Raw genomic sequence first — 13,804 nt, 5'->3', positions numbered from 1 at the left:
GGATGAAATGATCCACTGGTGTCTGAAATGTTGAGCTCATATTTTGTTTTTCACTATATATCATGTCAGGTGGTTCCACAGGCTGACTGGACAAGAAGATGTTTTCACAATTATCAGGGTTTTATGCTTTTGTCCATTTCATTCACATCCTTGTTTTTCTATACGGAATTTCAGTCATAGTTACACTCATGCCAAATTTTCTTGGAAAACCAAAACTGATTTTGTTTAACCATAGAGCAAGATAGCCAGTATTTTTATCCTAAAACCACTCTAATTTTTGTCATATAACTTCTTGCCTTCAGTGCTTTTTGTTTTGTTTCTTTGTTTTTTAAAGGAGCAATTCTTCATCCCTGTTGCTACACACTACAAGGTGAAAGTGTGCATTCCAGAGAGCAAATCCACAGAAAATGGAAGTATACAGCTTGTTTTAAGGTAATATGGTTGTTCTAGTGGATAAAGTAGAACTTGTTACATTTTGAATGCTTTGTAGATCTATATATTTTTTTAAACATTGTCTACATTGACATGTCTGAACATCAGAGTTTTTCTAAATGTGGTTTCTGATCCCAAGCTACTCTTAACTACTGCTGTTCATAGGAAGCAGTTGAGGAAGAAGTGCTACCTGTATCTTAGATGGCACTTTCAGAATCCTTGATGAACCACCAATCTTTCTGTATTTCAGATAATCTGTAATGGGAAAATGTTTTTCTGCTTCTTGTAGAACCTGTTTCTCATGTTACAAATGGATGGTAGGTAAAAAGGCCAATACAACTTCAGAAAAATGATTTAATTTTTTTGTTTGATTTAATTGAAGGTATAAATATAAGAGTCGGTTCAACTGAAACCTTATATTTATTGTTACCTACCAGAATTTGTACACTTCACATTTGTTGAGTTCCACTGGAGATGAAGTGATAATCTCTGGCTGTAAATTGTAAATTGCTTTGGGATAAAAGGTACTGCATAAATGTAAATCATTACCTTATTAAATGCAAGTGTAGCATAGCATGGTTTTCAAATTACTAATGAGTATTTCTTTGCAAGTCTGATCTCTTTTTAAAGATAAAATAGCACTAGGTTTATTTAATCATTCTAAAATGGTCTTACCTAGCACATTGTAATTGTTATTTTTATTGCTATAAACAAACATTATTGAGACGAATTGCAGGATGAAATAAGAAAAAGTTTACAGCGTTTTTCTTAATCTTAATGTTTTGATTGTCAGTCAGGTTGCTTTTTTTGGTTTTAATTCAAATCAATATTTTATGATAATATTTACTGAAACACTTTTTTTTTTGCTTGCTGTTTTTTAACAAAATACTGAAGTCAAAATGTCATAGAATCTATTCTGGATATGCAAAATTATTAAAAATGTTAGCATCAAAAACACTCTGAATGATTGTTTGGAGATATTTAACTGAAGTACTGATGGATACCATTTAAACATCTCTCTGCATAATTTGTATTACTTCATTTTCTTCCCCTCATTTATATGTTTGGCTTTTACTAGAGTGAAGGAAGAAAAGTTAACAAGACTGTAATTCAAACGAGAGTTTTCACCAGTAGTTTGCAAGATCATTAATTTCTTATCAGTCTAATTGTAGTTTTTAGTAAGTTTTAGGATCTCAGTTCTGCCTGGCTCAATTTACCACTCATTTGAGCACCCGTGAGAAGACAAATACATGTTTACATAGCAATGACTGAAACTTGACAGGTGATATGCTTAAAAGGACCTTGTTTCACAGACCTACCTTAAGAAATGAATGAAAATAACAAGGTTTTCTTAAAACATTGTTTAGGAACAAGGCCATAGCTGAGCATGTCCTGATGCATGGAGCAAATGGAGAAAAATGGAGCAAAACTCCAGGTAATTGGAAAATTTGGAGTTGTAAGAAAACCATTGAGAAAAGCTTGATGAGGAAATATATGACAAAATAGAAAAAAAATCCATAAGGCTTTGACTATGATGCAAGAGGTTCCCACAACATGTAAAAGCTAATTTTTGTTGGACACTGAACTTGTAGCAGGCCCAGCATGGTTTCATTTTGTGCTGAACTACACTGTGTTCATAATATGTACTTACACATTTTTAAGAACACTGGATGATGGATATAAAAGATGAGAGTTTTATGCATGTGCATTTTAGCAAGTCTAATTTCACTCTCAGAGCATGTTCACATCAAGTAAACAGTGTCATTCTGTGTTTTGATTTGATTCATTATTATTCTGACATAATTTGTCAGAACATGGGAAGAGAATAATTCTAGTACAGCAGTAGGTAATATGGTGAAAGCTAGAACATTTTCCAGAGGTGTATTGCTAAGCCAACCTCATGGCCAAGAAGGAACAAAAATCAGGAGTTTTGTGCTTGGTGTGAGTACACATAGATGAGACAAAGTGAAGGGATATTAAATATCTACAGTGGTCTGTATCAAAGTGGTCTTTTGGTCCTGTGTTGGTGCATCAAACAGAGCAGCAGTGGGGACAGAAATGATGTGGGCACTATTAACTCACAGCCTCTGCAGAACTTTTTCTTGGTCTGTGTTGCAGTCACATATTTGGTTTGCTCTATTACCATAGCAGCAGTAGGAGCCACTCTACCTAAGATTTACAAAAACTTCTGCTTTAACAGCTTTCTACCAATCCCCTGGTGGTAAACTACAAGATGCCATGGTGCCTTGAGAATAAACAGTGAAGGAGTACAGACAAAAGTAATAATAGTTAATTTAGAAACTCTACTCATGATAGCAGTTAAACCTGACTTTAAGAGCCAGGGCTCAGAATTCAAATGCAGACTTGTATATGCAATATACAATATACATATTGTTTATGTATATTGTATTGGCTGTGATATTTGCTTTTACATTGCTGGTGTAGGAGGAGAAAAGAGTATGTGCAATTTTTGAAATTTGTTGCATGAAATTCTTAATGGTTTTAATATACTAGAATGTTTAATGGTATTTCCTACATATGGCTTAGCTATTTTAATTTTTATTTTGATATACTATACAATAAAGATGAAGTTAGTATATGCAGTAGTCCATTAAGTCCATTAAGATGCTCTATATTTAATCAGTTTGCCAAGGAGTGGTGGAATGAGGAGTTAATGTCAGAGCTAAGGCAGAGAGGCCCACTACGGACAGGGAGCCAGGGTAGAACATCTCCAATTGTCTTAGGCACACATTATATCTTGGGCCTGCAGGTCTGTTGAGAAAAAACAATCAAAGGAGAGATAGAGTCTGACCCCAAATCTCACCTAAACCTTTAGTTACACTGATTTTTTTCCTCCCTCTGATCTCACAAACTCTTTATTTTATAACAAGTATTACACCATGTTGCCTCTTCATTATTTTTATTTTCTTTCATCTCTTGCTGAGTGTATTAATTTATTTTAGATTGTTGCTCAGTACATGATCTTGAAAGACGTATAGCACTAAATATAAACAAAAAGTAACAGCCTGTTCTGTGAAATGATAATATCTGCTAAAAACTGAAGGATGTTAAGTAGAACAGCTTTATTCTACTTGATTTGAAATTGTTTTCTGCTTTTACTACAGTTTCCCATGTAGGCAAATAGAGAAACAATACAGAAAAAAATGCTGGGTAGATAAATCACCATTTCTTGGCTCATCCAGTTCTTTGGATATATAAAGATTATGAAAGGTTCTGGTCTTCAAAACGAACATGCAGATGTTCTACCGTGGCTTGTTGATGCCTGACTCAACAATGCCTGAACACCTTTTTACCCGCCTGGAGGAGTCATGGTGTATTTAACTGACGTGATTAAAATAATCCTTATTTTGTGAAAAAACTGTAACTCATAAAGTGAATCTAAGCATTTATTAAGGATGAAGATACCATGAAGTAAACAGCTTTCTCAAAAGGGAGACAATATTTATTTACCTTAGGCTCTCTTGGTCCTGTCAATATCACTGTATTAAGGCATTTCACAAAAGCACAGCACTTCCTTAGCACAGTGACGTAGGGAATAGTCTCCCCAGGCTATTGCAGACTGTCAAACTTTATCATTTTATCAAAGATGCTTTATTTATACACTTCATAAACTGAGTTAATAAACTAGAGTAGTTGTTATTCTAGAGTAAATTTGGAATTGAAATCCAGATGACAGTCCCACTATTTTCACCTGGTTTACAGAGGTGAATAATTTCCTTGAATATGCTTGAAGTACATTTCATTTTTTAGTAAAGAAGTAGTATGGGCTGTTCTTAAATATTGACAACATTTATTTCTTAAGTTTTTTGGCAGCTATTCACTGACAGAGTTCTGCCTGTCTTGCTGTATAGGCTACTACAAACCTGTAGTACCCAGTTTGGGGTAATTGTGAGTGGGTCTGGCCCAGCCCCATCCCCAGTGGGTGCAGCTGTGAGCAGCAGGTGAGCAGCACTGGCAGCAATGAGCCATGGAGTGCCCAGGGGCACTGACCAACCCGCAAAGGGAGCAGAGGCACACAGGGGCAGGGCATCAACATGAGGGGATAAAAGGTTGGGTTAAAGAACAGGAAGGGCAGATGCTTGCAGCCTTCTGAACTGATCTGGTGTTCCTGTGTATGGGCAGACACCTGAAGCCTGCTGATGTGGTAAGTGTGACTCTGTTTGGGGGAATGCTTAAAGCCTTCTGAAATTGTGTGGTGATACTCTGTGTGTAGTGGCCATCTCAACTGTGATATATGCTGTGACAGATACCCATTTGCTTTTATATTTATAACCAAAGTAAAAAGCAGCTGGCTTGATTTGGCTAAATTAGGGAGCAAGGGTGTAAATGTGATGACCTCGTTTAGCCAACAGCTGATTAAACCTGTTCAGTTAGAGTCAGAAAGACTCTGCTAATAGTTTACAAACCCCTTTGTTTTAGAAACAGCATTGACCATAGGCTTTCTGCTATTTTCCTTATATCAGGAAACTTTATTCTGTGAATATGAGATTCCAGGCACTTTGCAGCCAGGATGAACTCCTGTTATGCCGCCATCTTGGCTACCACATAAGAAAACTGAGATCATGTTTTACAAAGAGTAAAAATACTTGAATTGTTGTCAGTCTTGGTGGTTGGGGATTTCCCAGCCCACACCAACATGTTCCAGAGATCACAAGTTGATAGAAATACTTTTTGATCAGCAAGTGAGAAGAGCAAAACAGGCTAGATTGTTTCTGCTCAGGAATGCTATAGTTCATAAATGGTTAAGTGCTTCCTCCTTGGAAGAGTATAGCTTGGCCCACAAGGGGAAAAAAGACTACATCACTCTTTTACAGTTAATTGTTAACACAACTCCTGGAGTATTTTAGACAAAATTCAATCAAAACTCAATTTTGTTTTAGAAATCAAGTTACTTTAGGATTACTTCAGTGCAAACAACAGAAGAATTTGAGCTCTCTGTTGGCTTTCGTTATAAATAATTTTGAATTCTGTGCTGTAGTCTTCATTTGCCACTGAATGATGCAGAATGTCAGCTACTGAAAGTTCACAAGAAATAAGATGTGTTTTTATCAGCTGTGAGAATATGCTGTTAGAGTGGCACCTGTGCAATCAGTAAGTTAACAGCAGAATTGAGTTTATTGTTTACGTCCCAAGGAAGGCCAATCCTGAGGCACTGCAGCCACACTTCTGAATGATTTGTACTGTTCACATCCAAATCCATCTGCGTAAATATGCTTCCTTGCAAAATTTAGATGAATAGAAATGCCTCCTCTTTGGCTTTATTAATGTCATCTATTTTTAATAGAGGGGAAAATTGAAATAAGTTCTTTATGTGAAGTCTGTTGAGGAAAGGAATCTGGGGAAAAAACTTAAAAGTTAATTTTTTTTTAATCTTGAAATCTTGTGCTTAGTAAGTGTTTAAAAATTTCTGGCAGTCCTGTTAGTAAAAATAATTATTCACAGCCTTCTGGGTGTTGTGGATCTTTTCATTTTATATGTTCAAAAGAAAGGGGGATTCTTCCAAATTCTCAAATGTACAAAAGTACATTAATTTCATTTTCATCACATTTTTTCATTGCATTGGATTTGCATGGATTTTTAACCCAGAGATTTAGCGGTAGTGTGGGAAGACAAATTCCACCCCCAAACTTTTTTTTCCCCCCCCTCTTTTTCCAGGAGGGCATTTTGGGTCATTTTAGATGAAAGAAACCTCAGTTCATGCTCTTATGTTGGTTTCCTGGTTCAGTTATGGGTCATTCTCTAGAGGACACACAAAAGAGAAAAATGTTGGCAACTATATTGGACTTCTGGGTTGCTGTGTTCCTTTTCATTTTAGCACAGAATCTAGTTCATACTTTAGAATAACATGAGCTTTCCTTCTCAGGTTAGTTCTGCTAACTGATTATCCTTTTGAATGGTGAGGATGTCCACCAAACAAGGATTTTTGTCATGAGGCCTTTTCTTTAGAGCTCAGTGTAATGTGAAGGTACAGGAGGGAAGATTGGGAGATGTTTGAAGGAAAGGTAAATTCCACTGCTAGTAAGTAGTACCTACAATATCTTACTTATTAGAATGAATGATTTATATCTTTTGGATAAAAAAGAGTTATCATGAAGGAAGATGCTCAGGTGACCTTTCAGTGTGAATTCTATGTTTTATCCACTGCAGGTGCTATGGCAAATCACATTACTCTTTTAAAATAAATTATCTAAATTCATTAAAATATGTAGATGTTGTTGGCAGTTTACAGGGTACTTAGGAAGAACATATTCTAAAACAGAAATGTAGAAATTTCTGGTGTCCATAACAAGTTTGGTCATATTCCTTCTTCCCTATTTATTTTTAGCCAAATGTTTGTTTCACTGTACTTTACTATTCGCACAACCACTTGCTGGACATTTAATGATGGGTCTGTGACTCTGGGAGTGACTGGCACACTGAGTATTCTTGCTGACAACTGGTACTTCATAAATGTAGGCTATTAATAGCCAAGAGCTTTATTACTTGTTCAGAGTTTTATGGACTGTTTCTCCTAAGAGAAGAAATTTTCATATGGTAAAAAGCTGTTCCTTATTCACAGAAAATACCTGTAGTACTGCTTTTCTAAACATGGCTGGGATCAAACTACCACAAATAATTTCTTGGCTTGTAGTTGCTCGTCCTTTGTTTCAGGGAGTGCACTTGCTCTCATACTTTCTCGCAGGGATGTATTACCATGCCTTTCTTCCTGTGCCCTTGACTTTCCAGCCGCCTACTATTTTTTTTGCCTCTGGCTGCTTCAAGTTGCCTTTATATAGATGGATGTGACTGCCAAAAATCTTCAGGCTGATTTTAGCATTGAAACGTGAAGGAAAACTTCAGCCCACCTGGCCCAACTCCTAGAACTTTAGGGCTGTTGGGAATGGTGTCTGCCTTTCTTGGCTGTTACCATAAAAAAGACCATTGAGCTATTCAGCTGCTCTCATAATGTCACGTATCTCTGGTACCTGCCAGCCTGCAGACAGTTTAGAAGACCACCAGGAGGTCAATTCCCCCTCCTAGAGAGCTGCCTGATCTTCAGTATAACAACAGCTTATCCATGAGGCTATTGAAGAGCTCAAATCCTGCTCATGCACCTAAGAACCTCGGGAAAATGACTGACATGCTTTTGTGTACAGGGAATGTCAGGATTGTGCTATGCCCTTTTTCACTAATTTTGTTTGAGAATAATATGCAGCATTTAGGTCAGCATTGATTCTTCAGAAATGCTGAGATTTGGATATAAATGCAAGGATATCAGACATTATTTCAAATTTGGTAATATAGCAACTACTGCTTCTATGTGGAAATGAAGTTCCATATTTCATTGTTGTAGTTCTAAGTCAGATGCACATTTTCTTAGTAGCTGGGAGAATATACTTTGTGGATCTATATTCACACACTACCATCTAGAATTTACAATTTCTTATTCTTTGTAATTATCTGACCAAATTAGCATAATGTTTGACCTCGTCTTCATGTGACAACTCAGATATTTTTTATGGTTTTTGATATCCCTAGTTCTATTGTTTTGCTTCAGCTAACATTAGAAGATAACAATTAAAAGGTTGTCTGTCTGATGTGTGCTCTGATAGCTGCTTTGTTACTATACAAGTCAAGGGCTCAATGTGCTAGGTGTTATAATTACCCACAGAAAGATGGTCCTTATCCAAAATATCCTGCCATCTAAAGCAAACCAGAGTGAAGATACAACTTTTTATATTTTGAGTTATTATTGCTCAGAATATTTTTCCTGTACCTTTACCTAATTGTCTTTTCAGTGATTCAAAATGTGATTTATACCAGTTCCCAGTAGAAATCTAAAACTTTCATCACTTAGATGGCTTTGTTTGTCCATAGATTAGTGCTTGTGTCATCTGTCATGTGCCTGGGTTAAAAAGAAATGAAATACAGAGTAAATAGGAAGTGCAGCCCTGCGTGGGTTGCTGTTGTGTTTATGTGCAGTGACACAGGTGCTTTCAGTGACCCCTGGTTCCCTGAGACTGTCACTGTGCTCATCAGTTCCAGTATTTCTGAGAAGCAATTAATACATTCATTTTGTGCTTACACAGATTAAAGAGTTTAGGGTGATGAGGCAGACTAGGACTGATCTGGTGGTGTTAGAGTGTTTACCAGCCAATGACTAAGGGTCTCCTTTCTTAGATGTTTCTGAGAGAACAAAATCGTGTTTTATTTACATTGTTTATATTCTTTTAGAATATCATGGGTCAGCCTTTCTTTGGATGTGATTCCACTGAGGTAATTTGAACATTTATTTTAATTATTTAATTATTTCAGTCTTTTTGTTGAAATTTTTTATCTCTCCTCAGCGATAATTAGTGATGCTTTAATCTTGATATAATACCCTGCACTGTGAAGCAGTCATTGAAAATTATTTCATGTGGTGAAGAAAAGAATGAAGGTCTAGTGAGATGTGAATATTTAATGAAGGGAGAGTGTTGCAATTCAGATAAACATAATGGGTGATTTCATGTATGTGAGAAGTGAATATGGTCTCATTTATGTATCTGTTGTCATATAAGCCAGCAAAAAATACTAGCTTTAAAAAGAGTGGGTAATTTTTACTAAATAAGTGGAAAGTATGTGCATAGTCAGTAATTGCTATTCTCATCATAGCAGCAAAGTTAAAATATGTAGTATTACTTTGGGGATGCTGTTTTGGATGAAAGAATGCTGTGTTTCAAGGCTAGCAGAAAGTATGATTAATGCTGTAGAAATGAAGTATTTTGATGTTTTTGTGTGGAGTTACTGCCATACCACTATAAAGACTTAGTTCTGGGTTGTAAATGAGCTTGAGCTCTACAGCTCCTTGTATAAAATCCTTAAAGGTCATGTCCCTTTTAGAAGTTTTATTTCTAAAAGTAATGGAGCAGAAATAGCTTCCTATTTCAAATCTTTCTAGCAGAGGCAAATGCTGGATGCAGATGAGGCTGGGTTCTGTGGCTGTTCTGGTTTTACTGACAGTTTGCTCTGGGGCACTTGTCTGTTTTCTTCCAGATGCCTGCCCTGTTTAGTTGCTGGTTTACCACTGCTGCCCAAACTACTTACAAGCAGGTGTCTGTGTACAGCTGATGTGGAGAAATGACAAATAGTTTCAGTTTAAACAGCGGTGGTTTATGAAGTGATCTGCAGGTTTCTGGATTTCTTCCCTTTGGGAAGAATGATGGAATCATTGGAAATTAACCTTCCATTCAAAAGGAAGGGCCACACTTTGAGCTAGTTTCACTGGAAGGCTTTTAGTGCAGCAGGGTTCTGGTGAAGTCAAAATGAGGCGATGCAGAGATAAAAGATTTGCAATCCAAAAGCACAAGATAGAAAACAAAAGATAATGACACTGTCATTATCAGAAATGAAATGAAATGAAAGAAGTAGTTCAATTGAAGGGTTTTATGAGAGAAAGCAAGGACAGGCATTCCTATGAGAGATGGAAGACCAGTGAGGCATGACTTTGGACTGGAAGCAAGACCAAGCTTAAGTACCTGAGATGAGGTGGTACAGAAAGTTGACTTGAGCATTCTTTTTTCTTAGTGATTTTTTTTTCCTCTGGGAAGCTGTTGTGAATAACTATACTTTTGTCAATTAGAGTTTGTTTTGAGGGATTACAGTGATATTTCATAGTGATATTTTCCCATTTTTTTCACACTTAAAAAAAAAAAAATCACATATAATGCTGAAAATGAAGCGGGTAGCAACTGAAAAGAAACATTTCTTGAAAGATGCAAGACATTCAGGACACCAGATGAGAACAGTGGTGTGTAGCAATCTTTCTTTTTTCCTGTGAAAGATGTTGGAAATCTTCACCACAGTGGGTTGGTTCAAAGTCCCAGTTTATAAAGCTATTGTTTGCAATGCAAATGTGGAAACCAACGTTGTCAGTTTTCACTCCAGTTCTGCTCTGCAGCGCAGAATCCAGGAGAGCTTTGGAAACCCATAGCTAACATTGTAATGGTGTATGGCTTTACCACAGTGTGAATTCCTTTTAATGTCAGTTTCTCTATGGGGGATTAGCCACCACAGATGTCACAGATCCTGGGAATATCTTCCATGATAAAAAAAGGAAAGCTGACATCTCAACTGTCATTTAATAATCTACAGACTCGTTAATTTATGTTTTATGATATTTGATACCTACAGATACAACAAACCTGTTCTTCAAGTGCTTGCTGGTTTGATTGCAAAATGTGTGTTAATTTATGTGCTTGTAGAACAGTTAGATTATAAACTGCCATATTGTCTTTGCTTTGAATTTTTTAACATACCAGTGGATAAATCAGGAGTGCTGGTTTTCCCATTACATATATGTGTATATATAATTGTGTATATATGCAAGCCTCTTTGACTAATAACTTCTCCCCACCTTTTCTCTCTTTGCCCTTTGTAGTGTTAGTCTAAAATGCTGGTTAAGGTCAAAACAAGTTTATGCCAGTTAAAAACAGCCAGATGGAAAGTTCCAGCACTGAGCCCCATAAGCTATGAGGGAGGAATTTATGGCCTCGCAATGCTCCCAGTGCTTCTCTTTAATTAACTACTCTAAGCATCCTAAAATTCTCAACAGCAATCTGCCTGACAACAGGGAGCCCTCTAGATCTGTATATAGTAGTAATCACTCTGCCCAACAGTATCCTATATAGATGAGTCTATCAGGTGTTCTGTGACCTCCAGCAAACTGTCACGCTTCTTTGTTCTGCACTGAAGATGTGAAAAACAAGTTGGTTCAATTGTTTTGCTGTTATTTAAGGAAAGCATATCCCACATTCTACTTTACTAATTTTACTTGTAGAAGCATGTTTGTTTCTCTGTTTTTAAGAAACTGTCAAAAAGACAGAATTCCACAATCCTTTTGGGATTGTAAACACATGTATTTCTCTTCTATGAAATGTTTTTCTGTTCTATTGAGTTTCCATTTTCTTCCTTCAAAAGAAGGACACACAGTTATCCTCTGGAGGAAGAGAGACAAGTGTGACACCAGACAGTATTTAATCCTATCAAAAAGGAGGTGCTCAAGATCTGTGATTTGGCTTTCTTTATATCTGTTCTTTTTTTATAGATGACTGGTTCTTGCTATGATTCAGTTCTCCATGTATTGCTACCTGCAAACTTTATCAGTATTTATGTATTTTCTTTGTTAGTGTTGAAAACATGAAAAACCGCTGAGCACAGACTCATCTCAATAATGATTCAGTTTTTAATTCACTTGTGTTTGCCTGTTTAGTTCTATTATTAATTGGAATTAAGAAAAAGTTATTCATCAAAAATCTTACAGCAATTGAAATGCTTTATGCTTGTGCCTTCCCCCTTCATCAACCAAGTTTTCATTAAAAAAAGACATTAAGTAAATCTCATGTAACCTTTATGATTTCTCCCAAGCTGCCTTTGATTAAGAGATATTTATGCCCTGTAAACTTCTAAAAATTTTCTTCATTCAAATCTTTAAAGTTATCGTGAAAACTCTTCTGTAATAATGATAAAAGTATTATTAGGCCAGAGGCAGTGTTATGCAGTTGTCATTTATTTTTATAATGATTTATATGGAGGGACTTTAGTGTATTGTGAGTATGTCCAAATGGACTGTCCTGGGACACTAATTCCCTCACAGAAATAGGGAAAGAGATAACACTTGCTGAAGTTTTAGGTAAATATTTTCAGGGTTAACTTGTACTGTGCTTTGTGCTAGTAGATTATCTGCTTCCAAACTAACCAATTTTGAGCAGCGTTGGGCATGGTTGCAGGGATTGCATTAGGAATGTGTCTAAAGGGTGTAAGGTTTTAGGTACAATTACAAAAAGGTACAAAAATTCAAGCTCCTTTCTAAATGATAAATGTGTGGTTGCTACAGTGGTACTAAAAATAATGTCATTTACTGCTATGAAATGATGTTACTGTCTTTGGTTCCAAGTTTCAGTTTTCTCATTGTCAGAGGCAAGTACTGATCAATTCATTATTGTGGAAAAAATGCCTGGAAATAATATGGCCTTTGGAAGATTTAGGTATCTTGCCTTTCTTTGTCTTAGTAGCCTGTATTTCTTTCCTTTTGAAGATAAATCCCAAATCATCTGCTTATTTCTTCTTTTACCTCTGTGCTGACCCTGTCAGTACACAGATGAACCCCCACTGATGTATCTGTTACCTTTTTTGATACTGGCCAGAAGGGGTCAGGCTCTCAGGTGAGGATGGAATCACAGAATCACGAACCATCTCAATTTGAAGTGACCCAAAAGCATTGTCAAGTCCAACTCCCCGCTCCTCACAGGACTACCTAAATATGTATGAGAAAATTTCTGAAGCTACAAAGACAGTTAGACATCTGACTGAAAATCAGTATTAACTGAATACTTCACTCCCTTTCTACCTTTGAAAATCTCACTGTATAATAATATTTCCCTCTGGAGCTGTCTGAATAAGAAAGATAACAGATGTCTATGTATTGTGGTTGCTTACCCAAGACATTGCTGTGTAAATCTAGTAAGTGAGGATCAAGATACTTTGTGATATGCTATATATACCATGTCAAAACAGTGGCTAAATCTTTTCACTGAAGTGGTGATTAAGAAATTTATGTTTAATCCAAATAGTCCCCAAGTGCCACTACAAAGAAGAAAGACTTAATTGCATTATTGTTTGTGACATATATTGTATGCAGTACAAGTCAGAATAACATGCATTGTATAAAGATTTCCCGCATCAGCTATATTAACAGAGTTGAAAAATTCTGGTGTACTGACATGCTAAATAAATTTCTGCATTCTGAACTCCCATGTACTTTGACTTAACAGTGACTCTAACAATCTTGGTGTTGACAGAAGGACTGTTTAGCTGGCTTCCAAACTTCCAAGTACATACATCCACTGTGTCTGCTTACTTCAACAAAGAAGTAGGACAGGTTCAGTAAAACATGTTGTGTCTAAGGAAAATGAAAAATGCAGACTGGTTGTATGAACAGAAATTTGGTGAAGTGCTCACATGTCCCAGTCCCAGCGGCTTTCAAGGAAACATATCCACTTGTGAATTGTTTAGGAAAGAGAGATTGAGCCACATTGACACTTCAAAATTTTGGTGCCTTTGTAGCCCTTCTGTGTGTACTCAAGTTAGCTTTTATCTTCAGTAGCAGCAGAGGCAAGGATGTCATGTGTAGGGTTCCAGCAAGGAGCAGCAGCCAACGTGTGCATCCATTGAATGATTATATCTCATTTTGTAGTCCTCAGTAGAGTTAGTGCCAGGTGACTTTAGCAGTGTTTTCAACTGGGTCCATGAGATTAAGTCTAGCAAAAGCCCATCTAATTCTGCTGTCATCTTTACTGTGTATGCCTGCCACTTGACTCAAATCAGTGCAGTT

General features: G+C 36.5%; 1 protein-coding gene across 5 annotated transcripts in view; it reads left to right on the top strand.

Moving 5' to 3' along the window:
* Positions 1–13,804, top strand: part of NKD1 (NKD inhibitor of WNT signaling pathway 1) — a 271,038-nt gene that overhangs the window by 6,801 nt on the left and 250,433 nt on the right. For 4 of the 5 annotated variants that reach the window (XM_064386408.1, XM_064386407.1, XM_064386410.1 and 1 more), the window contains 2 exons: positions 338–432; positions 1,800–1,867. The gene's annotated coding sequence lies outside the window, so the exon portion shown is untranslated. Of the gene's footprint in view, positions 1–334; positions 433–1,799; positions 1,868–13,804 lie in introns of those variants that run through there. The other variant, XM_064386412.1, reaches the window with a different exon arrangement.

Source organism: Passer domesticus, chromosome 12 (assembly GCF_036417665.1).
Source record: "Passer domesticus isolate bPasDom1 chromosome 12, bPasDom1.hap1, whole genome shotgun sequence".
NCBI lineage: Eukaryota > Metazoa > Chordata > Aves > Passeriformes > Passeridae > Passer > Passer domesticus.
The sequence above is the reverse complement of the archived record's forward strand: the minus strand, read 5'-3'. Positions and strand labels throughout refer to the sequence as shown.